Genomic DNA, 27,626 nt, shown 5'->3' with positions numbered 1-27,626 from the left:
CTGGGTGCTGGGGATGTAGGAACTGTTTATTTAAATAAAAGGTAACCCAGTGGAGAAGGTATTCACTTCACAAAAGCATTCCGTGACTTGTAAGGTGACGTGCCCTGGGTGGCCTTTAAAGAGCTGGCTTTCCCAGGGTCTTTAAAAGATGTTTCCAGGGGCACCTGGGTGGTGTAGTCGGTTAAGCGTCTGACTCTCGGTTTCGGCTCAGGTCGTGATCTCAGGGTCGTGGGATCGAGCCCCGCGCCGGGCTCCACGCTGAGCGGGAAGTCTGCTGGAGATTCTCTCCCTCTGCCCCTCCCTCCACCCCTGCTTGTGTGTGCCCTCGCTCTCTCTTTCTCCAAATAAATAAATAAATCAAAGATGCTTCCAGATATAGAGATGTCGTCTGAGGGGTACCTAAGAGGATGCTGACTGTGTGCGCTGTCTTGTGAGCTTGCTGCCATTTTGGAGGAAAGCAGATAGGCGGGGTGAGCCACCGGCCAGTCTGGGTCTGCCCCGCCTGTGGTGAGATCAGAACCTTCCCTAAATTGCCTGCTCCCTGCCCTCCGAGTGCCCCACCAGAAGGTGCCTGGGAAGCCAGCAGGCTGCCTGGGACCGCGGTTCTCTCTGGGCTTGGGCAGCTCTGCCCTGGCTCCTGGTGGTCATGTGGAGGGGAGGTGCTTTTCAGATGCTGGTGTGATTATTCACCTCCTGTGGGGCCCACAGGTTTACAGAGTGTATCCCCCCTTGACTTGATTATGTGGAGCGAACGCTGCTGTCATGTTGTGGGGCCTGTAGGTCTCTCCAAAAATTGGACACCACATCTAGCAGTATAGAAGGCAGGGGTCAAGGTGGGAAGAATCCATATGTCTCTTGGTTTCCACGGGAAACGGTGTGTCCATGTGTGTGTTCTGAGGTTTCTGAGGGCTCTCCAAAGTGGAGAGGATCTTTTCCTTCTGTTCCACCCAGCTAGCCTGACTACCCTGATGGGTTTCTGAATCATTGTGCCCAAGGGTGGGTTCCTTTGTGTCCAAGGTGGGCCAGAGTGGAATTCAGGTGTGGTGCCCGACACGGGGAAGGCGTCTGCTGCAAACACCCCCTGGGATGAGCCTCAGTGAGGGGACCCTGCAGAGGCCTTGGGAGAGTGATGGGGACTGGCCCGGGGCCGGCCCAGTCTGGATCCTGGTTTCCTCTCCTTTCCTGGCAGCAGGCAAACCTTCCGCTGGCTTCCTGTTGTTCGGGCCAGGATGTACACCCAGCGGGACCTCAAGGTCCTGGGAGGAAAAGACAAACCCCAAGCTGGCCTTCAGGCTGGTTGCGTGTGTATTTCTGGGTCCAGCCTGCTGTCATCCATTTCAGCCTGGAAGTTTCCAGAAGGCACATGTCGTGCCAGCAAGTTGTGATACCATACCCACTGTGAGCCTGGGGCTGTGTGCACGTGTGTGTGTGTGTTTGTGACAGAGCGAGACAGAGAGAGAGAGTTTCTATTAACAAGGAATGTATAATCTAGCTGGAAAGTGAAGTCGCCATGATCCTTTGGGCTGCCTGGCGCATAGTAGGTCTCAATTAACGTGCTATGTGCATACTCAACTCCAGCTGACAAGCAAAAAATGCAGATTCATGGGCTCAGGGAACTGAGAAGTAAGACTGGCTTCAAGCATGACCCTCCAAAGGACATGCTCCAAGGCTCTCTCTACAAACCCCATCCCCAGGTGTTCAGTGGCTGGGGTGCTGCCTCCAGGATTCCACCCTCCCGCCTCAGAGAAAGAACAGCCTCTTTCCAGTCACCAGGACAGGAGTCCTGGGGTTGACTCCTAGCGGAGTAGCCATGACCAAGGCTCATCCCCGAAAGCGTCCCCGAGGCCAGGGGAGACAGACATGTGTAGTAGCTCAGGGTGGTGGCAGTCGAGGGCACCTCCATACAGACCATGGGGACTGAGAGTTGGGGAGGGGCCTCCCAGGATGTCTTCTGTAGGAGGAAGGCGTGATGTGCAGGCAAATACGGAGGAATACAATCATTGAATCCAATGCCAGATTGCCGAGTATCGATGGTCAAGTCCATTCACTTTGCTCTTGATGGAATCTAGCCATCTCATCTCAGAATTTTAGGGAGGCAGACATAGAGTGCTCTGTTAAAGAGTGTTGTAGATTCTCAGCTCTGCCTACATCTCTCCTCCTGCCACCTTAGCCTGCCCCGGAGCCCCCCAGGCAGTCTGAAAGCCTGGAGTGGGCCAGGCTCTTCAGTGAGATAGGACTTGTCCAAGGTCACACAGGGAGGTGGTAGCTTAGTGAGTGTGCCCCCTCTTCCCCAGGAGGTGGCTGGTAATACCCGGGAGGCAGTCCAGTTTCCAGGATGGCCAGGGGACTGGTGTGGGACCCACAAACCTCACTTCATTTGGACTGGACTTTTTGTTTGCTTCCTGCGGAGTGACTTGGACACTTGAATTCTTATAAACTTTGTGGAAGTTGTGCTCCTCCCTTGGGGGGGGTCCCACAGAGGCTGGCCCACCCTCCCCTCCCCGACCCTCTGCCTCTTGTCCCTTTGGGGGCAGAGTTCTGGGAAAAGCAAGTCATGCCCTGGTGGCATCCCCCGGCTACTGGGCCTCCGGGACATTGTGTCCAGGCCTTGGACCCCCGCTGGAGAGAGTTGGTCTGGCCTTGAGGCTTGAGTGGCTCAGGTGCCCAGATGGTGTGGAGGGGCAGCTATGAAATCAGTCTGCTTTGCCGGCTCCTGAGAAACCCAGGGTGACCCCAAGTCACATCACCCACCATCAGCTTCAGGGGGAGGGAGGGGGACAGATAAAGTATTCCAAAGTTGCAATAACAAGATGTTTTTCTTTGTTCTATAGGTATTTCAGTAATAAGTGTTTTCCCCCAGTGGATACATATATAGCTCCCAAATCTCAGCATCACTGAGCAAACCCAGGGTCAGTTATGAGGTGCTCTGGTCAGTCCCTTTCCCGTCAAGACTACAGTTCATTAGTCCAGCCCTCCTTGCTCCTGCCTGCCAGTGCTGTCACTGATGGTCAGGACACAGGGACCAGAACCCCTCGGAGAGGCCCTGGTGCTTTCTCCCAAGAGGTGCGTGTGGATTCCTCAATCTGTTGGGCGTAAAGACCTGACAATTGTGTTTCCTAAGTCATCAATCTTGGTTTCCTCCAATTTGAGGTTTGAAAAGCTTTGAGAAATGCCTGTCAGTGAAGATCGGAATAGCCTTCAGCTGGATCCTGACCTGGTTTTGGGGTACAAGGGGCAACTAGAAAGTAATGTTCTCCATGAGTCCTTTATTAGAGCTGAAAGCTATCGGTGGTGTCTTCCCGTGTCCCTTACTTAGGCTACAACTCCCCGTGCCCAAAAGAAGAGAGCAAACCACTGCTCAGAAGAAAAATGTGTTCTTTAAAATCACAGCACCCCCTGGTATGTATTCATTCATTCATAAAGCACCTACTATGAGCTGGGAACTATTTTTGACACAGGGGATAGAGTAGTGAGTGAAACGGACAGTAATTCCTGGCCTTCTGGAGCTTACCTTTGATAGCACCTAGCCCCTCGCAGGCTTTGGCCACGAGATTCTTAAACTGACCCGCATGTAGTTATTTTGTTCTAAAGAACCGCCTGGTTCCCTCTGTGCTGTAGCTGAGTCCTGGCCAAGGCCCGTGTGAGCAGTATGAGCGGGGAAAACAAGTAGCAGGGTCCCTGCCAAAACGGTTAGTGTGCTCAGAGGCTGTGTCAGCAGAAGCAGGACGGGGAGGCGAGAGCTCAGTCCTACATGTTGCTGGAGAGACCGGGGCTGGGAGGGGTTCAGGGGAAGATGGAGAGGGGGGGCGGTCCTCAAAGCCATGTTTGCAGTTTGGGAAGTTAGGCTTCTCGGTGGCTGGTATCAGAAAACTCATCCCTATTTTGCTTCAATCAAGTAGGGGAATTTAGTGGCTCGGTAACTAGAAAATCCAGATGTAGTTAGCACCAGCTTCAGGTGTGGCTACATCGAGGGACCCTGGCGAAGGCTTTGGAACCCGGTCTTCCTGCATCTCCTGGCTCCGATGAATGTTGTCTTGGCTTTTGGCTCAGGCAGAATGGAGTGCTCTGAATGGCAGACCCAGAGATGTTCCCCAGAGGAATCCAGGGTGCTGCTAGCAGAAGAATGGGGTGAGGGGGGGATGGGTGCTCTTAGGCAGCATCAGCCCAAAGAGGGAAGGAGCTTATGCCATTTAACCAAAGAGTCCAGAGTAGGTGACCTGACCTCAGGGGTGGGATTGAGCATGACCAGTCCCACCAGTGCAGAGGCCATCTGCTCCTATGGTGGTGAGCCAGTGGTTGGTATCTTTACTATCACTTCTGGGTAAAATGTATGGTTGGATGGGGCTGAGCAGTGGGAGCTCTGGTGGAAGCTGGGCATCAAAGCAGTGGGGGAGCAAGGGGGAGCAAGAACAAAATATAAAGTTGCTCTTCATCTGTGGGCCAGAGTGGGTATCCCTGTGGCCCCTTGAATTGGTCTTGGTTCTGTCCCTTAGAGCACCAAGATTGATGGAGAGAGGGGTTCCTCCGAACCTTGAGATCCTGTGATTGGCATCCCTCAAATGACACCCTAAACACAGGAAAATAAAGAACATCCCCAAACAAAATGAGAAATCAACCAAATTTATCTCCTGCTGCCTCAGGCGTGTGGTTCAAGGAGTGCAGCCAGCAGGGGATCAGCCTGGCCTGGCCTTAGAGAGGGAGTTAACAACTGCTTGTGATGCTGCGGCGAAGGCTTGGTGGGGCTGGGGGTGCGGGTGCGGGTGGGGGCGGGGCCGGGGGTGCGGGTGGGGGCGTTTCCGGACCGGGAAAGGAGCAAGGAAATTCGAAATTTAACTCTGGCACTGGTCTAAAATAAAGCCGAACTATTGGTTGAGTGTTTTGGCAGTGTTTTTAAACGCTGTGTGTGCCAGCTCAGGGAAAAAATGTACAGGGGATTATAAAATGCTTCATTTTGTGTTAAACAGTTTTATTTTGGAGTTGACTGGCTAGAATTTGGCTGCCTTTGGGAATGACATCATTGCTCTGGGGAGGGGGGCATCTGGGAAGACTGGGGCTGTGAGGCAGCTGTGCAGGTGGGGAGAGGTGGCCACTGGCCTGGGGGGAGCACACATACCCGGGCCCCTCCCCCACCCTGCCACCATGGATGCCCGAAGTCCCGGCCTGGCCTAGTGGTTGGCTGTGTGTGTGCCAGTACTGCCAAGTGGCAGAGGGTGACAAGACCAGATCTCCTGGAGCAGGTCTGACCCCTCGGAGGACTGGTAGGGGCTGAGTGGTGAGGAGGTGGCAAGAAGGTGGTGGAGGGCAGGGGGTAGGGGGACTGGGGAGGAGAGATGGTTGGCATCTGTCTGTGGCCTTCCAGTTGCTTCCCCGCATCTGACCCTAGGGCTGCTTCCACGTGACTCTGCCCCTCTCCTGGTGCACTTAGGATGAATCCATTTCACGGCCCCAGGCCTGCCTCTCCTACTCCCCCTGAGACTGCTTATTCCTGCCCCAGGGCCTTTGTTCCACCTCTTCTCTCCACCTGGATGCTCTTTCAGGTTTGCCCAAGGATCTCCCCTCCGCTTCCCTGTGGGGCTTAGCTCCAGTGCCCCATGCACAGAGGGGTCCTCTTTGACGCCCCCACTCCCCAGCCTGAGTAGTTCTCCTTCACTCCGTCTATCGAATCGGCCCCTTTGATTTCCTTTCTGGTAATTCTTTTTATTTCCCATTTTCTTTTTGATTTTTTTTTTTTTTTTTTTTTTTGGCTTTGCTATTAGAAGTTGACCCTCTTGAGAACAGCGGTGCGCTCACTTTCTCATGCCTGTATCTGTCTCTGGCCTAACACGGGCCCAGCGCATGGTAGGTGCTCGGGAAATATTTATTGAACGATTTGTTGGACGTGGTGCCAGGTTGTTCCATTTGTCACTCCTGTGGGTGGTTAAGGCCCAGGGATTCTTGTGAACGGTCTCCCGTGGTCTGGAGAGGAGCCTCCTTGGTGTGCCACCAAGCACATACCTCCCTTCCTGGCCTCAGAAACTTCTTCCCACCTGCACCCTGAGACCATAAGACAAACCAGAGGACGTATGCCGCTCTTCCAGGGGATAGGGATGTTTTGCATGCTGGACCTCTAGTTTTTTATGAAGTCCCTGCTACGTGCCAAGCCACGGTAGGTGTTAGGGATATAGCAGGTCCCTGCCCTCAGGAAGCTTTTGTTCTGGTGGGGGAGATGGGTAATGAAGAGGTAGATGGACAAATGCCTAATAAACCCTGGGGTGCACATGGGGAGCACAGGAAGACCCGAAGGTCCCCGGGGTGGGATTTGAGGAGCACCAGTGGAGTGTCTGCATGTTGTGGGGTCCGGCCAGGGTGGTTTGTGCTCCCCACGGCGGGGTGGCAGAGTTGCAGGGAGAAGTGCCGAGTCACAGAGGGAAGGGCCTGGGGAGTCTGGGGTAGGAGGGGCGTGGGTACCTAGGGAGGCTTTGCCCTCTGACCACCTTTGCCACGGGCCACTTGCCTCATCACTGATTCTGGTTTTGGTTTTTTTGTTAATCTCTCGTCACTCTCACTGATGACATATTTTACACTGCATCCTCTAAGGGCTTTTTATTACTATCTTCACAAACACCTTGTGTCGACACATTTACTTAAAAATTGTTTAAAAGATACCCCCTTAGTCAGGGTCCCAGCAGAAAACAGATGGTGCATTCAAACGAGGTAATTGAAGAGCATTTAATAAGGGGCCTTTTTTTACGGAGGTGGGTAGGTCGAAGGGAGGGATGGGGGAGCATTTTTGGGACTTCCTGGCCATGTTGGAGAATGTAATGGGGCATGCGGAGGGGCTTTTGTTGGAACCTGGAGAAGACTGCCCCTGTAGCTGTGAGGTCCCTGATGACAGGCAACCTGTGACAAGCCAGGGAGCATGCCAGGAGAATAAATACCCCGACTCTGTCCCCTCCTACCCTCCAGTCTCTGCCGGACCCATGGGCTAAACCTAACAGGAGCCCCAAAGCAGAGGAGCCTTCTGGTCAGCTTCCTGGGATGCAGAGCAGGATGGAGAAGGGAGGAGGGTGGATCCGGAAGGGCCGATGACCAGCGCCCTCTGCATCGCCCCTGCCCCTGGGGCCAGCTTGGGTGCTGCTGAGAAGTCAGCTTTTGGAGATGAACCCCAGTTTATAAAAGGAGAACTTTTCCCGTGTGAACTTGTTTGGGGGTGTTGGAGCTACGTGTTTGTCTTGGAGCTTGGGGTTTTGTCAGGTTGCCGCGGGGCTTTTGGCTTTCGGTGTTCTCTTTCCCTGGGACCTGGTAGTAGTCTGTGACTCAGTCTTGCGCCATCAGGCCGCAGATTATGGGAACAGAGGAGCAGATCTGTCAGACGTGAGGCCTGGCTCCTGGCAGGTAGAGCTGTTCAGATCACGGCCTGAGCTGCCAAAACTTTGTTATTTGCATAAATGGAGAATGGAATAGACTCTCATTCCGATTAACACCATTTACTGCTTAACTACTGGAGAAATTGGCAAGGAGGGCACTCTGTGGCCGTCACCCCCCTCAACGGTGCCATTCCATTTATGGCTTCACTGGGGACAATGGCAGGGGAGAAGTCAAGGAAAGCAGGAAGGTCAAGGATGCTTCTGAGGAGCCTCTTTGTTCATTATGTATTTATACTGCGCATGGTTTCCATTCTCTGGCTGCACCGCTCCCGGGACCCCCAGAGGATAAGGCAAGGGAACCTGTGCTCCGAGCACCAAAGCTATTTTTATTTGTGCGCAGGGCAAGGTGACGCGGCTGCTGCAGGCTGAGGTTCAGCTCTCCCTGACACACAGAATTGGATATTAAGGCGGAATTAGAAGCTTGAGTCCAAGGAGATCCCTTGTGAGTGATGCATTCAGGATGGCATTATGACTTTCCAGGCAGCTTCTGCGGAGAGCAGCAAGGGTAGATGAAGGAGCCGTTTTGGGGGGCAACCCTGGGGCCCCCCAAGTAGCCTTGTGTTAGTCTGTGAGTCAATTGCAAATTCTTTCCCCAAATCAAATTCCCTTCCTGTTGTTTCTTTTTTTCCATGACACGTCCCCACTGGACATTCAGAAGCGCTTCCTTCTCCTCTTCACGGAGCTTGGCGTGTCCCGCTCGCCCACCCACCCGGGCCCCACCCTGGCCTAGTGCCCTGGAAAGTCCCCATCTCTGCGGTGACTCATGGACTTGCCCAGTGCTCTCAGCATCGCCTCACCTTTCAGTGAGGGGCGGAGGAGGCTTTCCTCGCTCTTTATTTAAAAAACATTTTTAGAGATTAAATAGCACGAACACATAAACGTATTCCATTTGTGAAAGTTTCAGATGCAGATTCAGCTGAAGTCTCCATCCTGGCCACCACCCCCCACCCCACATTAATTTGCAATCACTAGTTTGGCTGGCGTACTCTAAGACCCTGTACTCCAGATTTGCGTCATACTGCGTTTCATAGATTCCAGGACAGACTCTAACGTCTCCTGCAATTAGTGGCTGGTCATGGTTTAATTGATAGTTTTTTTTTCTTCTTTTAGTGGTATGTAAAATAGTGGTGACTTTACAACCCATGGGGTCTTAGATTTGATGAAATATGGTATATGTGTATCCATAGAAACAATGTCATATTGATTTTTTATTAAAAATATAAATGATCCCGTATTGGATTTATCATTCTGCAATGGGTTCCCCCCCACAATACTATGCCTTGGAGAGTTTTGCACATTGGTATATAGATCCCCCTTATTCTTTAACTGCTGCATGGCATTGTACAGCGTGGATGTACCATGGCTTATGTAGCTGGTCCCCCCGGTGATGGGCATTTAGGTTGTTTCTAATTGTTGCCTGTTGTAAACATTCTTGTACATGTCTCCCTATAGGAGCACTTTTTCCATGGCTGATAGTGAGAAAGAGGCATTGCTGGGCCTAACCTTTCTTGCATTCCATTGTCTCCCATACGTTCTGTCCCTCTGTCCCATCCCATCCCATCCAACCCAGCCCAACCCATCCCACCCCATCCCACCCATCCCATCCCATCCCATCTTACCCCATCCCACCCATCCTACCCCATCCCATCCCATCCCATCCCATCCCACCCCATCCCACCCATCACATCCCATCCCATCCCATCCCGTCCTACCCCATCCCACCCATCCCACCCCATCCCATCTTACCCCATCCCACCCATCCCACCCATCCCACCCATCCTATCCCATCCCATCCCATCCTACCCCATCCCACCCATCCCATCCCATCCCATCCCATACCATCGCATCCCACTCCATCCCATCCCACCCCACCACATCCCATCCCACTCCACCCCATCCCACCCCACCCCACCTCACCCCATCCCATCCCATTCCATCCCATCCCATCCTACCCCATCCCACCCATCCCATCCCATCCTACCCCATCCCACCCATCCCATCCCATCCCTTCCCATCCCACTCCATCCCTTCCCACCCCACCACATCCCATCCCACCCCACCCCATCCCATCCCATCCCACCCCATCCCTCCTCATCCCATTCCACCCCATCCCTCCACCCCATCCCACCCCATCCCACCCATCCCATCCCTCCCATCCCATTCCATCCCATCCATACCATGCCATCGCATCCATCCCACCCCACCCCATCCCACCCCACCCCACCCCACCCCACCCCACCCCATCCCACCCCACTCCACCCCATCCTATCCCACTACACCCCACCCCATCCCATCCCATCCCACTCCACCCCACCCCACCCCATCCCACCTCACCCCATCCCACCCCATCCCATCCATCCCATCCCATTCCACCCCATCCCATCCCATCCCATCCCACTCCATCCCATCCCATCCCACCCCATCCCATCCCATCCCATCCCACCCCATCCCATCCATCCCATCCCACCCCATCCATCCCATCCCACCCACCCCATCCCATCCCACCCCACCCCATCCCATCCCATCCCATCCCACCCCACCCCATCCCATCCCATCCCATCCCACCCCATCCCATCCCATCCCACCCCACCCCATCCCATCCCATCCCACCCCATCCCATCCCATCCCATCCATCCCATCCCATCCCATCCCATTCCACCCCATCCCATCCCATCCCATCCCATCCCATCCCATCCCATCCCATCCCATTCCATCCCATCCCATCCATCCCATCCCACCCATCCCATCGCATCCCATCCCGTCCCACCCATCCCATCGCATCCCATCCCGTCCCATCCCATCCCATCCCACCCCATCCCATCCCACCCCATCCCACCCCATCCCATCCCATCCCACCCCATCCCATCCCATCCCATCCCACCCATCCCATCCCATCCCATCCCATCCCATCCCATTCCACCCCATCCCACCCCATCCCATCCCATCCCATCCCACCCATCCCATCCCATCCCATCCCATCCCACCCCACCCCATCCCATCCCATCCCATCCCATCCCATCTCATCCCACCCCATCCCACCCATCCCATCCCATCTCATCCCACCCCATCCCATCCCATCCCATCCCATCCATCCCACCCCATCCCATCCCATCCATCCCACCCCATCCCATCCCATCCCATCCCACCCATCCCATCCCATCCCACCCATCCCATCCCATCCCATCCCACCCCATCCCATCCCACCCCATCCCACCCATCCCATCCCATCCCATCCCACCCCATCCCATCCCATCCCATCCCATCCTACCCCATCCCATCCCATCCCATCCCATCCCATCTCATCTCATCTCATCCCACCCCATCCCACCCATCCCATCCCATCTCATCCCACCCCATCCCATCCCATCCCATCCCATCCCATCCCATCCATCCCACCCCATCCCATCTCATCCATCCCACCCCATCCCATCCCATCCATCCCATCCCATCCCACCACATCCCATCCACCCCACCCCATCCCATCCCATCCTACCCCATCCCATCCCATCCCATCCTATCCCACCCATCCCATCCCATCTCATCCCACCCCATCCCATCCCATCCCATCCCATCCCATTCCATCCATCCCACCCCATCCCATCCCATCCCATCCCATTCCATCCATCCCACCCCATCCCATCCCATCCACCCCATCCCATCCCATCCACCCCATCCCATCCCATCCATCCCATCCCATCCCACCACATCCCATCCATCCCATCCCACCTTGTCCTTCACCTATAACCCCAGTACTTATTTGTTATCAGATACTGTGCCAGATCAATTTTGTGGCTTGAGGTATCTACAAAAGAGAGTCAGACCCTGCCCCTGGGAACTTATAGTCTCCCTGGGAGAGTAGGCATGAAATGAGTCTTGGATCAAAATTCCAGAGCATCCCCAAGTTCAGCCTGGGTATAGGAGCACAGGTGTTGGTGTGGTTCTGAGGAAAGCATCTCGGCCCTCGTTTTATACCCATTCTGGGTCCCCTCAGGGGCAGTAATCCCCTTAGGAACAGCAAAAAGAGTGCCCTTGCACCGACACATGTCACCCCTTTCCTAATCTGGGGCGTAAGTGTGCATCTTTCCCAGTTGTGTTCTGAAGGCTGACACGTGTTCCGGCTGTTCTGGGAGCGAGGTCCCGCTCTTGTTGTCCCTCCTTTGAGCTGAACAGGGAGAAAAGAGCTGGCCCACCTGTCCTGTGACACCTGGTCTGTTGTTCATGAGGGTTCTATGGCATCTCACTGAGGATGCAGGAAACATGGGGTTGGGGGTGCGGAGGGAGGCGACTGAGGTGGTTGGAGCCTCCCTCTTCTGCTCTGCCCCAGGAGGGCTTGTGAACAGAAAGTGCCAGGGAGGCTGTTTCCAGTGCATATGGGTCATTTGGGATCTTGTAAGAATGCAGATTCTAATTTGGCAGCTCTGGGGCGGGGGAGGAGCAGGGTTCTGCATTTGCTCCCAGCTCTCGGGACGCAGATACTGCTGGTATCTGGACCGCACTTGGAGTAGCAAGGACTTTGGGATCACTCAGCAAACGGTGCAGGCAGGGAGGACCGGGGAAGGGGGGAAGGAGCATTTTGGTGGGAGCTGGGGTTTTTCTAGGGGCCGAAGCTGGACACATCTGGCAGATCTCACTTTGGGGGATTATAAATCCTTTGACTTTGCACTTTTGGCACACCGGCCTCCAGCAGTTGTAGCCAAGTCAAGGGAGAATTTGTTGGTTTGCTGATAGATTTGTGCTAGAATTTCCAAACTTGGGGTGGCATTTGAGTAGGATACTTCATCATTCTGAGGGACTCTCCCTTGCTTTACAGGGCATTCAGCACCCCTGGTCTTGCCCATTAGATGCCAGTAGCAACCTCCCTGATTATTGTAGCACTTGAAAAGGTGCCCCCCCCGAAGGGAGCTATTGCTACACGTGGTTGAGAGCTACCGAGCCCGACATGGCCCTTGTTGAGGGCAGGGACCATGACCTGGTCTTCACGTCCCTAGAAGCTGGCACCATGCCTGGCATGGAGAAGGAGCTTGATCAATGTGTGTTGCATTAGAGAACATAGCATGCTGGGCACTAAGGGGAATGCAAGTCCTAATAATCCTGTGTACTTCAAGGAAAAGCCACATTGTGTGCCCCTGCTCTACCCAGCAGGGTGGCACCCGCTGAGGACAGCACCATCCTGACCTGCGCCGGGTCAGGGGGACACAGGACATGGAAGTGGGGAGCATTCTGAAGTTCATCTCTGTTTCCTTAGCTTCCCCCCAGCACTTGAAGGCTCCCTTTTCTCACGGGTTTTTGATGTATCTGTCCTTTCTGGGCAGAGAGGCTGGAGGAGAAGGTGTGTCTTGTTCATCCTTGTGTCCCTGAGGCTCGGTACGTAGTAGGCTTCTTGCAAAGGTTCGCTGGAAGAACGGTTTCAGTTCCCTAGCGGACTTGGCTCCTCTCAGGAGCTCCGTGGTGGCTCCTCATGGTTCTTTGGTGATTGCATTTGTAATGCCAGTCATCCTCCCTGATTTATTCATGCTGTTATTGTTCTATTTATTTGTTCAACAGCTCTTTCTTGAGCACATGCTATGTTCTAGGCAGGGCATGATGGTGCGCAAGGTGGGCATTATTCCCTTTATGGAGCTCATGGTGTGCTTGGAGAATCATACAGACAGTGGGAAAATCACAGTTGCCCTAAGGGCTTGAAGGGGAAGGTACGTGGAGCTGTGAAAATGCTGAGAGGGCCTCTGCATCTGGTCTTTGTGCTGGGGCTGGTAATGATAAGATGTCATGGAGGCCTTCCTGGAGGTGGTGAAATTGGGGCTGAGATCTGAACCATACTGCATCCAAGTTAGTGCTTCAGGGTCTCGGTAAGGCAGGACCACTCCCACTGGAGAAAGTTCTTTTGTAAGAATTTGATTTAAAGTATTTTTTAAAAAAACTTTAGAGGTTGCACAGATAAATGAATCAATAAAAATTTTGTCAAGACTTCATTACTCTTATTTTATAGTGTAGTGGGTTTTGTTCTATTTTGTTCGAATCATGCAAGTGTAGAGCATACTTTTTTCTATATGCAGGGCCTCTAAGAGTCTTGGCCCTGGATCTGGGATGAGTAAGAGATCGTGGGTAAAGTCTCCAGAGGAGAGTGCTGCAGACAGAAAGAAGAGTGTATGCAAAGGCCCTGGGGAAGCAGGGGTGCTACAGAACGTTGGAAGACCAGCGAGGAAGCCAGGAATGTAGGAATCCAGTGAGCAGGGATGTGAGGGTGTAGGATCGGGCTGAGAGTCTTTGGGGGCCAGGTAATGCAGGTCCTTCCTTGGATGCCATCGGAGGGGATAAGGCAAAGGTGTGACATGACTGGGGCTGGGGCTGCTGCGTGGAGAGTAGACACATCTGTGGGTCATTCTCGGGGGTGGCTGATGGGTTTTCCCTGTGAGGCCAGCACTGTGCGGCCTGGAGCCACTCATGCTGTGCGGATGAAGGTGCCATCGTGTCACCGGTGCGCAGATCTTCACCCCACTCTGCTCTGTACTTGTGGGCTCTCTCTCCCCTTTCTGGGTCAGGCAGACCTGGCCTTCAGAAGCCAGATGGAGTCCAGAGATCTTTGGGTGATGTTTGGATTTCTAAGTTACTGTAAATCTCACTGAAGTGACCTATTTTTCTCCCATCTCGCTCTTGTATTTTTTATGAATGGATAATAAAAAATGCGGCAGGGTCATTTGTTTTAATTTCCTCCTGACACCTGGACTCTGCGTTTGGTGGTAGCTGTCCCTCTGGCGGCCGGAAGTCTACCTCCAGGCAGTGGGGCCCTGGGCCCATTCAGGCCAGGCTCTGTCGGGAACGGAGCAGCTGAGACCGTGTCCCTCCCCCCCCCTCCATGAGGCAGCGAGCCCTCTTTGGACATGGCGCCGCAGGTTCAGTGCCTGCTGGTTGGGCCGGGACTGGTCCCAGTGTGTCTGTGTGGTCAGATGCTGGAGCAAGGACTAGCTTGGAGGGGAGAGCTCCGAGCCTCCGCCTCGTTTGGACTGCAGCCCCGCCCATCTTGTTAACCAACGGATGGAAACCAGTTCTTCCCAGGCAAATGTGGCCTTATCTTTGATGTGGAGTGGTGTGATGGGTCAGGGCCCTGAGGGATGCCAGCCTGCAATACCCATGAGACCAAAATTCAGCTCTTTACTCAAGCGGCCATGGGTGGTGGGGTCTGTCCCTGGTTTTCCAGCTTGAATTACCGCCTCCTGCCTGACCATTGTCCTTGAAGTCTGTCATGGGTTTGTCTGTGCCATTCTCTCTGCCTGGAACCGCCCCCCCCCCCCCCCATCACAGTTTGCTTCCCCCTTGGCAAAGCCAGACCATCCTTCCTGCCTCCCTGGAAGCCTCCCCTGACCCCTGAGCAGTAAGCAGACCCTTGTTTACCAAATACATTTTTCTTGCTTTGTGCTAATTATTAGGTGAATTTGTTGTGGAAGATCTATTACATAAAGACAAGCCAAAGGAAGAAGATAAAACCTAACCATAGTCTGGAGATCCAGGGTTTTGGCGTTTGTCCTTCCTGACTCCGGTTCTGCAATCTGCTTTTTCCCCAAGTACCTAGAGATTGTAAACAGTGTATTGTATTGTTAAATACTTTCCTAAAGCTTCCACGAATTGGCCTTATCGTGTTCCATTGTCTGGCTGTGTTCAGGTGGGTATTACAGTCCCTTTGGGCCAGATGGGACACAGCCATCCCACCCAGGGGGCTTGTGAAGGGCAGGACCTTGCCTCTTCACCTGTGTTCACCCAGGGGCTGGCATTTGGCTGGAGGGCTCATGGGATGTGTTCGTTGGACGAACGAATGGTCCGGAATAGTGTTCTTTCTCCCATCATGGCCAGAGCTAACAAAGCCTGTACTTTGGGCCTTTTTCTTTTCCCTACTCCAAGTATCTTCCTGCCTTCTCCCAGAAAGAACACTCTATATCCCAGTCTGCAGTTGTTGCACCTCTAAGAGTCAAGCCCAAAGGCTTGGAGGGGGTGGTCTGGGAGTGGGTGGACGGAGAGCTGCCTAAAGGTCAGTGATTGCAGTGCTGACTGCTCCTAAGTGGCTTCTGGAGGGTGGGAGGTTCAGGGGGGCCCAGGGGCTGCTGCTGGTTGTGGGCAGGAGGAACTCTGGTTGGGTGCGGAGGTCCTGGCCACCTCCCAGCTCTGGCAGCCACGTTCGAAGGCCTCCAGGGCAGGCCTGATGCTGCCTTGCGTGCCTGGTGCACTCGCTCTGTGGTTACCTGGGAACTGAGCAACTATTGTACCCCCTCAGGCCTGCTGGAAACTGGGATCAAAAGACTTAATTTGTTCAGGCATGGATTAAACAAATGTTTATCACACACCTCTTCTGTAGCAGGGTCTATGCTGGTCCCTGCCCTCAAGGAGCCCTACAGTTTAGGGGTAAGGGTGTAGGGGTAGGGTGTAGGGTGACCCCCTGCCCGGGTTTGCCCTAGACCGAGAGGCTTCCTGGAATATAGGATTTTCTGTGCTAAAACTGGGAGTGTCCCAGACAAAGTGGGACAAACTGGTCAACATAGTCAGACGTAGACATAGATTCCCGTCATCCAAGGAAAAGCAGTCAGAGCCCCGCAGGTGGGATGGAAGGAGGGGCATGGGTGGGAGGGAGTGGGGGGATGGGCTCAAGGGGGGGAGCTCATGTGACAGGTCTGGCACGCCTACTGGGGAGCTTTACATGGAGCTGTGCCATCCCTAGAAATAGTTTCTATCAAAGATTCTTCCCCTCCTTCTCGTTTCCCCCACCCCCGGTGGTCCCCCTCTGGGCACGGCATCGCTGGCTGCTGGGGCCAAGCAGCCCTCTGGAAAGTGCATGCCTGGGGCCTGGGTTCAGTTGCCTCTACCAGCCTCCAAGACCAAGGTTTTCTCTTTGAAGAAGAGGGTTCCCCAATGTCTGCTCCGAAGGGGAAATCTGTCCTTCCTCCTTTGGGACTGGGAGATTGTTACCAATTCTATGTTTTTCAAGTCACATTACCTCTTGGGGTTGACTCTTGATAGCCTCATCTATGACTTGAGCTTATTGTTCACCCATGTCTCCATTCACTTCTTCACTCAACACTGATCGTCTATTATGTGCTTTTGTGATATACCGATCTCAGAGCTGGGCACTTGGGAACTGGCAGATAGAAAACTCCCGGCCCAGAGACTTGGGAGCTGTCTCCAAACCGGCCAGCTCCGGAAGTAGCTTTCTCACCTACAGGTGCTGGTGGGAAGGACTGCATTCCTTCATTCGGTGGAGTCTTATCCATCCCTTAGGGGGCCTCCTTGAGGGCTGACACCCAGGGTGGAGGCTCCCTTGCCAGGTACCTCTGGAACCATTGTCCCCAGAAGGCTGTGGGGGGCTTGGGAGAATGCAGTTTTGCACCCTTCTCTTGGAAAAGCTGTTTGTCTATGGAAATGCAATTTGCTTTTGAAAGGAGGAGAAAGAAGAGGAAGGCCACCAGGGTGAGAATGTGTTTCCTACAGGCCAACTCCAAAGTCAGTTTCTAGCATGGAGGTGAAATCCTGGGAAAATGTAGGGCTGGGCTGGACATGTTGTTACCATCCCCCATGACCCCCCTCACCCCTGATTCTAAATGCTCTGGTGCCCAGCAGAAATGATGATTATTTCTTAACATGCTTTGGAAAAAAAAAAAAATCAACGAAGGACAACCCCAAGCCCACCACGTCATGGTACGGTAGTACAAAGAGAATTTTAAAAGAAGCAACAAAAATTTCTAGGGAAGATTTCTTTGTGTGTTCCAGTGGCCGTGGCGTGGTTGAGGCAGGTCGCCTCTCTCATTCTGGGGCACATGGTTGGGGGGTGTCCTGAAGGCAAACGCAGAGCCTTGGAGGAAGGAAAAGACCCCACGTTGGAATGTGCATGCCTGTGTATTGGTGTGTGTGTTCCTATCAACACACGTACACATTTATCACATTACATCCGCTTTTACCTTTAAAATTTTATGAACACGGGCATATGGCGCATTATCCTGCCACAGAGTGTGAGTGCGTGTGTGTGTGTGTGTGTGTGGTGTGTGTGTGTACGCAGCCAGGCCTGCTTGGTGCTCGTTCCTCGAGTGGCTGAGGAAGTCTTTCGGAGCGAGCGCCTCGGAGCGCGTGGGGCTGGGGGGCTGTGGGTGAGCCGACCTCCCCAGGGCCCCAGCCTGGCCCTTGGCCCACCAGGCCATGAATACATTTCCATCCATCTCCGGCCCCCATCACCTAGGCAGCTAATTCCTCTGAGCCCCTCTGCCTTATTAAAGTCACAGATCACTTTCGCGAGCTTAACGCTGTCAAGACCAGTGTGCCCCAGTTCCAGCCCCTCCCCGCCATGCAGCCTCTCCTGGAGGGCTGGGGGGGGCTGCGGTGGAGGTGAGGGTCCTGCCAGCCGCCCCCCCTGCGCCCCCTGCCCGCCCCCCCCCCGGTTTGGTCTGCCCGATGCCTTGCAGTGATCAGTGAGGTCGCCTCAAGATTCCTTCAGTAAAGCCCTTGGCAGGGATACAAGGACCATCACAGCTGTGCTGCACAGACCCGCTTCCAAAGGCGAGGACTGGGCCGGCCCACTTGAAGTGGCGTGGCGGCGGAGGGGTGCGAGGCTCGCTGCTGGTTCGGAGAACACTCCTCCTGTCCCCGGCTGCCTCGGCCTCCCCTGTTATGAAATATGGATGGTACCGGTTCCAGCGTTGGGAGACTCGCTGGCAGCGCCGAGCGTCTCCAAAGGCCCGCCTTGTGCATGCACCTAAACACTTCACTGAGCAATCTGTCAACATGTCAGCAACACATGTTTTGTAAAAAGCTTCCAGTGGGAGTAATGACTCCCACCAGGACTTCCAAAATGCTTTGAATTCAGCAGATTTCTATTGCGGGCATCCCCTGGGGTGCCTTTTACAATGCCTACATTTCAGAAATTTGAGCCACAGACCCCTGGGGGTTTCCTTTCATAATGCCTCAAAATGTAGGGTTATATTGTTGGAAGTCCCCATGGGGTCTTTATTAATACCTGAATTCTGAGGAACTGGAAATTACACAGGGCACTGCAGGGGCCCAGATCCACACCAGGAAGAAGAGAAAAACTCTGTGGGGAGATTTTTTTTCTTCATGCAAGAGTGAAAGAGAAGAATTTGCTAAAGGACAAAATTGAGTGTGTTTGAGCTCCCTTCATTTAATCTGCCTTCTAGAACGCTACAGTAAAATCTGCAATGGGGAAGGGGGGAAATGACTTTTCTATTTTTAAATCTCACTTTGATATTTTAGGGGCCAGGGCATATTCTCTTTAAACACCCAGTGTCGAGGGGCTATTGTTTAAAAATAAATTATTTTTCTTTTTGGTAATTGAAAACACCTCTGCTGTGCCCCCCTCTCCCGGGGTCTCCCCTCTTCCTTAGAGCTGTTAAACTCCTGGGGCGCACGCCGGCTCATTATCATTAACCGTTTGGGGTCGGTTTGAGATATTGGCCCGCTCACTGTCCTCCCCTCCCCTCCCTTCTGTGCATTAAAGATGAGAAAAATCAACCTTGGATAGGGTCCAACCCCCCCCCCCCCCACCCCGGTGCGAACTGGATTCAAACCCTCTCTCCCAGTCGGGGCCATCAGAATAGGAAATAGTGAGGTTGCCGGCTACTTTTTTTTGCAAGTGTTTTGTTGCTGAAGTCTTGCAAAGACAGAAGGGATGTTCTCCTGTCCCTCAACGCACACGCACACGCACACGCACACACACCAGCTTCTGTGTGTGCCTCGCTCGAGCTCTCGTCTGCACGCTCACCTTCGGTATTGTTTTTTTAAAAGTTACAAGACTTCCACATGTTAAGCCTTAGGGTTAATTTAAGCTGCTTTTTTTCCTTTCTAAATCTGGCATTCACCGGCTTGCTGAAAAGAGGTCTCTCGCTCTCTCTTTCTATTACAGTCTCATTGACTGGGACAAGAAAATAACATTGAGAGAGCTAACTTGCAGCCGCCAAGGCCAAGAAATTCTAAGTTGCTGATAAGACCCTCCCTCTTCCCTCCCCCCTCCGCCCCCCCCTTCTCCCTCCTCCCTCCTCCTCTCTGCCAGAGTGACTGGATCACACAGGGGACTCGGGAACTCACATTTTTCCCCCCTCGGTGAGACTCCCAGACGGTGCTCAACCATCTGTGGTCCCGTGGGTCCAGCAGAGGGGGCCCGAGGAGGGGGGGTTTGCCCATCAGGAGCTGTTTGGGTCAGACACTCACAGAGATCCTATGCACCCACCCTGAGCGGGCTGATTAATTAAGCAATTGCATCATTGATTCAAGGTTTGTGATTTGGTGCCAGGGCTCTGGCTGGCGCATTCCTGAGCTTCCCTCCCCTGGGCTGTCAGTTGTAGGATCCCTTTCTTTTTTTCCAGGCGGATTTTCCTCCTCCTGCCAACGCTGGGCGCTTGGTGAGGAAAGGAATTGGGGCCCCTGTGTCTCCGCCACCCTCCCCCCACCCCCCACCGCCTGACCCCCAGCCAGGAAGCTCCGGTGGCAGCTCCTGGGGTGTCTTGATGGGTGGGGCTGTGAGCTCACAGCCCTGGGCAGACCCCAGGAGGGGACATTTCTCCTCCCAGCAGGGCCCCATGGGCGTCAGCAGGGGCTCCAAGGCTGAGAGGGCAGGGAGCCCCGCGGCGCTGATTTGACATTTTTAGCTGAAGACCTTTGTTCAGGCCAATTTCCAAGTAGCTTTGGGTTGGAGTGCATTCTGCTTTTTTCCTTTCCTTTCTTCCCTCCCTTCCTCCCTCCCTCCCTCCCTTTCTTCCTTCCTCCCTCCCTCCCTCCCTCCCGCCCTCCCGCCCTCCCTCCCTCCCTCCCGCCCTCCCGCCCTCCCTCCCTCCCTCCCGCCCTCCCGCCCTCCCTCCCTTCCTCCCGCCCTCCCTCCCTCCCTTCCTCCTCCCTTCCTCCCTTTCTTCCTTCCTCCCTCCCTCCCTCCCTCCCTTCCTTCCTTCCTTCCTCCCTCCCTTCCTCCCGCCCTCCTCCCTCCCTTCCTCCTCCCTTCCTCCCTTTCTTCCTTCCTCCCTCCCTCCCTCCCTTCCTTCCTTCCTCCCTCCCTCCCTTCCTCCCGCCCTCCCTCCCTTCCTCCTCCCTTCCTCCCTTTCTTCCTTCCTCCCTCCCTCCCTCCCTCCCTCCCTTCCTCCTCCCTTCCTCCCTCCCTCCCTCCCTTCCTTCCTCCCTCCCTCCCTTCCTCCCGCCCTCCCTCCCTCCCTTCCTCCTCCCTTCCTCCCTTTCTTCCTTCCTCCCTCCCGCCCTCCCTCCCTCCCTTCCTCCTCCCTTCCTCCCTCCCTCCCTCCCTTCCTTCCTCCCTCCCTCCCTCCCTTCCTCCCTTTCTTCCTTCCTCCTTCCCTCCCTCCCTTCCTCCCTCCCTTCCTCCTCCCTTCCTCCCTTTCTTCCCTCCTCCCTCCCTCCAGCCCTTCCTTCCTTCCTTTCTTCCCTCCTTCCTTCCTTCCTTCCTCCCTCCCTTCCTCCCTCCCTCCCTCCCGCCCTTCCTCCCTCCCTCCCTTTCTTCCTTCCTCCCTCCCTCCCTTCCTCCCTTCCTTTGTTCCCTCCTCCCTCCCTCCCTCCTCCCTCCCTCCCTCCCTCCCTCCTCCCTCCCTCCCTCCCTCCCTCCCTTCCTCCCGCCCTCCCTCCCTCCCTTCCTTCCTTTTTTTTAAATCCTGAGCCTATTTTTCCTTTTTCTTTCAAAGCGATGAAATAGAATCTGACCCCGGGAATCCCATTCTCGCCATCTCTTTCCCCAAGCCACCCTCTCCTGCCTGACCAAGAAGGCCTGAATGTCCCAGTGGCCTCTGGGCCTCAGACCATCCTCTCCCGGCCCCCTCCCTGGGTCTTCTGAGGGCTGCAGGCTCCCATGGGAGGCCATCCCCCAGCCTGGGGCCTGGTGCCGGAGCTGCAGGGTGGGAGCTGCCATCTTCCTGTCCTCCTTCCTCCCGAAGACTTTGGCCTCGGTTGGGGGAGGCCGTGAAGTCTGCCCAGATGCGTTCATAGCCTCTAACCTCAGGGTTGAGAGCCGTGGTGATGGGTGGGGAAGCAGTCGAGCAAGAAAATTCAACCCACTTCCAAGGATACAGACTTTTTCCAGGGGAGGCCCCAGCTACGTGGCAAGAACCTCTTAAGTTTTCATTGAATGGAGGTGGCATTATAAGAGCTACGCCCTCACCCTGCTGCTGCTTGGGGAACAAACCCAAACCCAAACCATAAAAACAACCCAAACCGAACAATAGAAATTCCTCCTCCTTGTGTGCCTCAAAGTAAACAGTGAAGACACTGCCTCTGGGGGAGAGGGGATCGCAAACTTAGGTTCTTTAGAAAACCCATCCTGTTTGCCAGAATAGATGGCGAACCCCCTTCCAGCGCTAAAATGCGCGTGGTTCCAGAGAGGAAGGCTTGCAGGGGGAGGTGGCGTCCTTGAGCCCCAAACAGATGTCCAGGGAGGGGAGGCCAGAAAGCCGCCTCTGTGCAGTGATTTATTTTATTTTTTAGATCTATACGCTTTGGCCACATTTATTTATTTATTTCCAAAGGGCTATTTTTGGCTTCTGCCCGGGCTCCTTTGTAGCAAAGCCCCCTTTTCTAGAATTTCCTCTCCTTTATTAGAGTTACAGCTCAGCTTTGTGCGGCCCCGGGGGAGCCGGCCAGCCGCTGGCAATTTCTCTCAGACACCCAATTACCCCCTGACGTCAGTGCCTCCTCGCCCTGCTCCCCTGGGTGCCTGCATTTTTTCCTTTGTAACACTAATAGCTGACTAGCTAAGTGCCTGTCGGTTCCTTGGCAGAGGAGTTGATTGTGTTTTCGGCTGGATACTAAATCCAAAAACTATGTAAAAATGTCAATAGGTGAGTGCACATTGATTTTGGTTAGTCACAGTGATATTTGAGCCCCTTTGGGGACTCTGTCTGGGGAAGTATTTTACAAGAAAGATAATATAACAGAAAATTACTGGAGCTCCGCGGGTCTCTGGTGGGTTTCTTAGGGGCCTGCTAAATTGCTGTAGAATCAACAAATGCTTTATTAATCTAAATTTGTGGTTTTGTTCTTTCTTCTCTTCAGAAGGTTGGAGTTTTAATGATGCCGGCGGCGAGGCTGGGCGGCGCGGCCCGCACCTTGGCTGCCGGGCTGGGGTACCCTGGCTGGTAATGAACTCCCAGAGGATTCTGGGAGCAGGGCGGCTGTGTTCCCAGCCGGCTTCCTGGGGAATGCGGAGCAGGCGCCGGGCCCTCCGCTTGCCAGGCCGAGGTCTGCGCGAGCAGATAAAGTGAGGGGCTGAGGGCCTGGAACAGCTGTGCCGGGCCAGGCTGACTGGGAGCGGCTGATAAGGGCCCAGAAGGAGCCCAGGCAGGCGGCGTGGCACCGCCAGAAATCTGACGGGGTATCAGGACTGGCAAAGAAAGTTAAACGCGGCCGGTTCCGGGGGATGGTTGGCGGCCCTGCGGAGAAAGATAATGGTAATTGATGGAATCAAAGTCACAACACAGCCTTGTGTTTTCTTGGCAATTAATCCCCCCCCTCCCCAACTCCTAACCCCCTGGCATTCTCAGGGCCCAGGATGCCCTGGGAGCAGCCTGCACACTCAGATAATCAGCATGCCCTCCTTGCTTTGGCGGGTGGGAGCTGGGAAGATGCGGCCCGGGCGCAGACACAATTAGAGACCAGGTTGTTGTTGTTGTTTTTTGTTTTTTTTTTTAAATATAGTACAAACAAACAAGTCCGAAAAGAAAGCCCCACTGAAAAGTTAGGGATGTGTCTCTCTGGGAGCTCATCTGATCTTGCTCTGGAAGGCAGGGAGGAAAATCGATGTCTTTGTAAGCACGCGTGGCGCTGGGGTCTCCTGGCTGGGCAGGACAATGTGAGTGGGGCCAGTCCCTGCACACGCGCGCACGCACACGTGCACACGCACACCACGCCTCCCCCATGCTGCTGCCGGGGAGACTGTGCCGATAATGGGCCAGCAGTTTATGCTTATGCCCTGTACAGATATGCCTGCCTCTCTTGCGCGTGTGTAGGCCTGCCCCCCTCTACCTTTTGTCCCTTGAAAGGCAGCCCTTCTCAACAATAGGCCGACCGGGCTGTTTCCGCGGGCTCACGCTGCTGCCCGCCTGCTCCGTAGGTAAGGCTTTCAGCCGGCCTTTTGTTGTGCACACGCTGGGACACACCTGCTTGCAGACACGCGTGAACGCATGACTCTGGGGCGCACACCCACTCTGCTGCCCGGCCCTGGCTTGCTGGCTCCTGAGCAGGTCTGGCTGTGCCCCAGGGAAGCCCCAGTGTCGACTCCAGGGTCTTCAGCAAATAAAACACTCCAAAAAATTTCCCTGGAGTCTTTTGAAATTAAAATCAGTGTGCAGTAAAACGGCGTGTCAGTCCAGCGTGTGAGGTGCAGGCCTCCAGGAACTGGGAGATCGTAGAAGGGAAGCGATCCAGAGCAGTCTTCAGGCGATTCTACCTGGTGCTCCGCATAGACGCCAGGACCCTTCTTGGTTGGTGTTAGGGAGCCCATCTCTGGCTAGGTGACAGAAGCCAGGTGACAGAGGAACCCAGTGGGTTAGGACTGAGAGGCTTCTGATTTTATTCTGACCTCCTGTCAGGTCCATCCCATCCTGCCTTGGTGAGGGGCTGACATTAGCCTTCCATGGAAGCAGGGTCCTGAGTGCGGGCAGAAAGAGAGAGAGAGGTGTGGGCCGGCCCTCCCCAGCCAGCCTCCTCCCCCAGGACTGGCCGCATTCCTGCATCAGCCCTCACCAGCTCCCCCAGAGCTTTGTCTCCCCTGTAAGGGTTGGAGGAAGGAGGTTTGGAAAGGAGGCCCCCTGGTGACTTCTGAGCCATCAAAGCCTGGGACAGCACGCCTCCAGGCCCCTCAGCTCCCCTCCTGAAAGGGCTCTGCAGGCCGGCAGCTGTTTGGGGGCCTGGAGAGGAGGAAGGGGGCTGGTTCTTTGTCCCTGGAAGGAGGCCTCCCGGAGGCCCAGGCCTGTGTGGCGGGCAGCCACGTTAACCTTCCACCCTGGGGGGAGGGGGCTTGCCTGAGGTCAGGCACATAATGAGGCCAGGTCCCTGGCTGTCCCCTGCCTGGGCTCCTACAACAAAGGCCCCGTCAGGCTGCACAATGAGGGGGAGGCGGCCGGGTGGGGGTGGGTAGGTGCCGGCGGCCTCTGCGGCCCAGGGTTTCCGTCCAGCCCACCCCATGCTGGGCACTTCAAAGGGGCAGAGGGGAGAGGCCAGCCGGACCCCGGCGGGCCTGGGCCTCCTGCTCCCAAAGCTGCCACCGGAGGTGGAAAAACACCTTGAGAACATGGTCATGGAGTCCGGTTTTTGGAATCTGGCACCATGGGAAGCCCTTGGTCTGGGGTCTTTCTCTGGCAGCCGTGTTTCACTTTCTTTGTTTGGAACTAGAGCTCAACATGGCCCAGTTATTTAAATCAGAGCCTTTCAAATCAACAACAACAACAGCATCCAGTGTCTGAGGACACATACATGTCACTGAGTCCGGAGTGTGTACTCACCTCTCCTGAGTGCTTTTTCTATTTGCTTGATGAGGTGGGAGGGTGAGCAGGTCTCTGGGTACCTCTGCCCTTCAGGTGGGAGGAGGGGAGCCAAAGACCGGTCCTGGGGCACAGAACTCAGCTCTTTCCTCCTCCGGACTCCCGCATTCTCGCAATAACACGGACAGCTGGGCAGCGGTCCCATTTCACAGATGGTAAGCAAGGCTGCCTGAGAGAACACAGCTCTGTCACTTGCAAACCCTGGGACTCCTGTGGATTTATCGAACCTCCTCGTGCCTCAGTTTCCTCATCTGTAAAATGGGGCTAATAACCGTACTACCTTGTGGGAGCGCTGGGAGGATGCCTTGAAATACTGTGTCAGGGGCTCCGAGTGCACAGAGTAAGCGCCCAATAAACAGTGGCAGTTCTTGTTGAAGTCGGTGGGTCTGGAGTTGGGTCCAGGTCTTCTCGGCTCCAGAGCCAGTGCCCTTTTTGCTTCCAGACCGAACAAAGGAAAACCCTGTAAGGCTGCTGAGGGATGATTGGTCTGAGCTGCTGGGCTGGGTGTAGAGCTGAGGAAGAGGTCCAGAGAGGGGGTAGGGATGGTCCGAGCCACAGGTGTCTTGGGTACTGGGATGGGAGCCATGCTCTCCTGTCTTCAGCAGGTGTGGGGTGCATGTAGGTGTTGGGTGTAATTTGTCAGCTTTTGCTTAACTGCAGACTCATTTCTTCACATGATATTGGACCATATTTTGTTTTTTTTGTTTGTTGTTTTTAAAGGTTTTATGTATTTATTTGAGAGAGAGAGAGCATGAGCAGGGGGGCAGGAAGGGGCAGAGGCAGAGGGAGAAGCAGGCTCCCGGCTGAGCAGGGAGCCCAAGACAGGACTCGATCCCAGGACTCTGGGATCATGACCTGAGCCGAAGGCAGATGCTTACCCAGGTGCCCCTGGACCATATTTTGTATCTTGGAAATGCTCATGATTTCCAGAAGCCCTTTCAACACAATCCCAAGAGGCTGTTGGGTAACTAAAAATGGGCTGCCTGGTCCCCTTCACCCTAGCCGTGGCCTGGGGCGGGGGGGGGTGCCGGTCCTGGAGAGAAGGCATCAGAGCCCTAACCGGAAGGTTGAGGGCAGGGCCTGTGTGGAGTGCCCTTTGCAGGAGAGGAAAGCATAGGCTCTTCAATCCTTGGGAATCCGACGGCTGTAAGGTGAGGGGAAGAAAGGCATGCCGAAGGACGTCTCCGTGCTGGGCAGCCATCTCTGCTTGCAGAGGAACCGAGATTGGATGCTTTTACCACGTGGGCAGAAAAAGAGCTTTGTGAAGTAGCCGGAGGTACAAAACCACATTTCAAACTAGCAGGAGAAAAAACCTTGAGGCATGGAGGGATCCTTGGGAGTTCACCTCTCATGTTCTCTTGTCTCTGCTTTCCTCTTTGTTGGCTTCGTTCTCAGCCAGGCTCTTCCTAAGAAGGGCTGGTTAATCCCCCTCCCCTCCATGGCCCCACACTCACATCCTCGCTGAGCAAGAGCATCTCTTTTCTGACGACTAGTGAAAAAGCCTTAGGATTCACTCTGGTTGGGCCACACTGGTCACATGCCTACCCCAAACCTGGGACGCAGTGCTATTAGCCGGCTTGGGGTATCTGAATCATAGAGAGAGGAGTGTTCGCTCAAGGAAGACAGGGCTGCTCTTACAGAAGGTGGGACGGGTGGTGCACAACCTGAAGAGCATGGTGTATTCCACCTTGGGCATCGGAAGCATCCTTCGAACTTTGTTCACCTGTCACACGGGCTCTGGAGCCCAACTGCCTGGGTTCTGCTTCGTGCCTACTGTGTGATATGGGGCAAGCCTTAGCTTCGTGCCTCAGTTTCCTTATCTGTCAAATGAAATGAACAATAGTCCCTACCACCTACCACGTAGGTTTGTTGTGAGCATCCAATGAGGCCACCCGTGTGAGGGGCTCCGAGCAATGCTGGGCACACGGGAAGCACTTAAATAAATGTTAGCTGTGCTGTTTTAGTTAATTTATTCACTTGCTCATGAGCTCTTGCACTCGGACAAGAGGTGAATAAGTCATGGTCTCTGCCGTTATGGACCATAATATCTTCCACAGAGACTGCATAAAGGGAAAAGGTGTGGAAGTGTGTGAAAAATCTGGAAGTGGCTTTTTATCCAGCATATTGCCAGTGGGTGGGCATCTGCTTGCCTTTCAGGGCTTGTATACTCCACGGATTGAGCTTTGCCCAGCCCCCTTCTGTGTCCCTTTCTAGAACCTTCCTCCTGTGTGGCTGGTCTCCTTAGCTTCTGTGCTTGCTGCCAGCAAGATGGATGAGGTGGCTTCAAGACCTCTGTGCTCTGGCTACAGGAGGCGGAGGTCATGCTTGGGTCCCCATGTTGGTCCTTGGTGGGAACCACTGGGTCCAGTGGATCCTATTCCCTGGCTTCACTGAGGCTTGCTTTCTTGTGAGGTCTTGGGCCTGGCTCTGCTGTGGCCTTGCTGGGTTGTTTTGTGCAGCTCTGTGCACCAAGGATGCAGGCCAGGATTCTGAAGGAAGACAGGATGGGGAGGGAGAAAACCTATTCATTTACTCCCTTCTGGCCCACGGGTGGGTATACTCAAATGTGAAGGACTGTGCATAAGAAATGGGAAAAAGCAGATACCCCATCCTTTAAAGCCCTCAATGTCTGTCTTAGGTATGGGCTTTGGGGATCCTTTATTTTTACCTATCAAGAAACCGAGGCCCAGAGATATTCAGGAACTTG

The sequence above is a fragment of the Eumetopias jubatus genome, unplaced genomic scaffold (genome assembly GCF_037043125.1).
Source record: "Eumetopias jubatus isolate StellerSeaLion01/CBP00866 unplaced genomic scaffold, mEumJub1_p1.0 scaffold_10, whole genome shotgun sequence".
NCBI classification, from domain to species: domain Eukaryota; kingdom Metazoa; phylum Chordata; class Mammalia; order Carnivora; family Otariidae; genus Eumetopias; species Eumetopias jubatus.
This window is presented reverse-complemented; position numbering follows the sequence as displayed.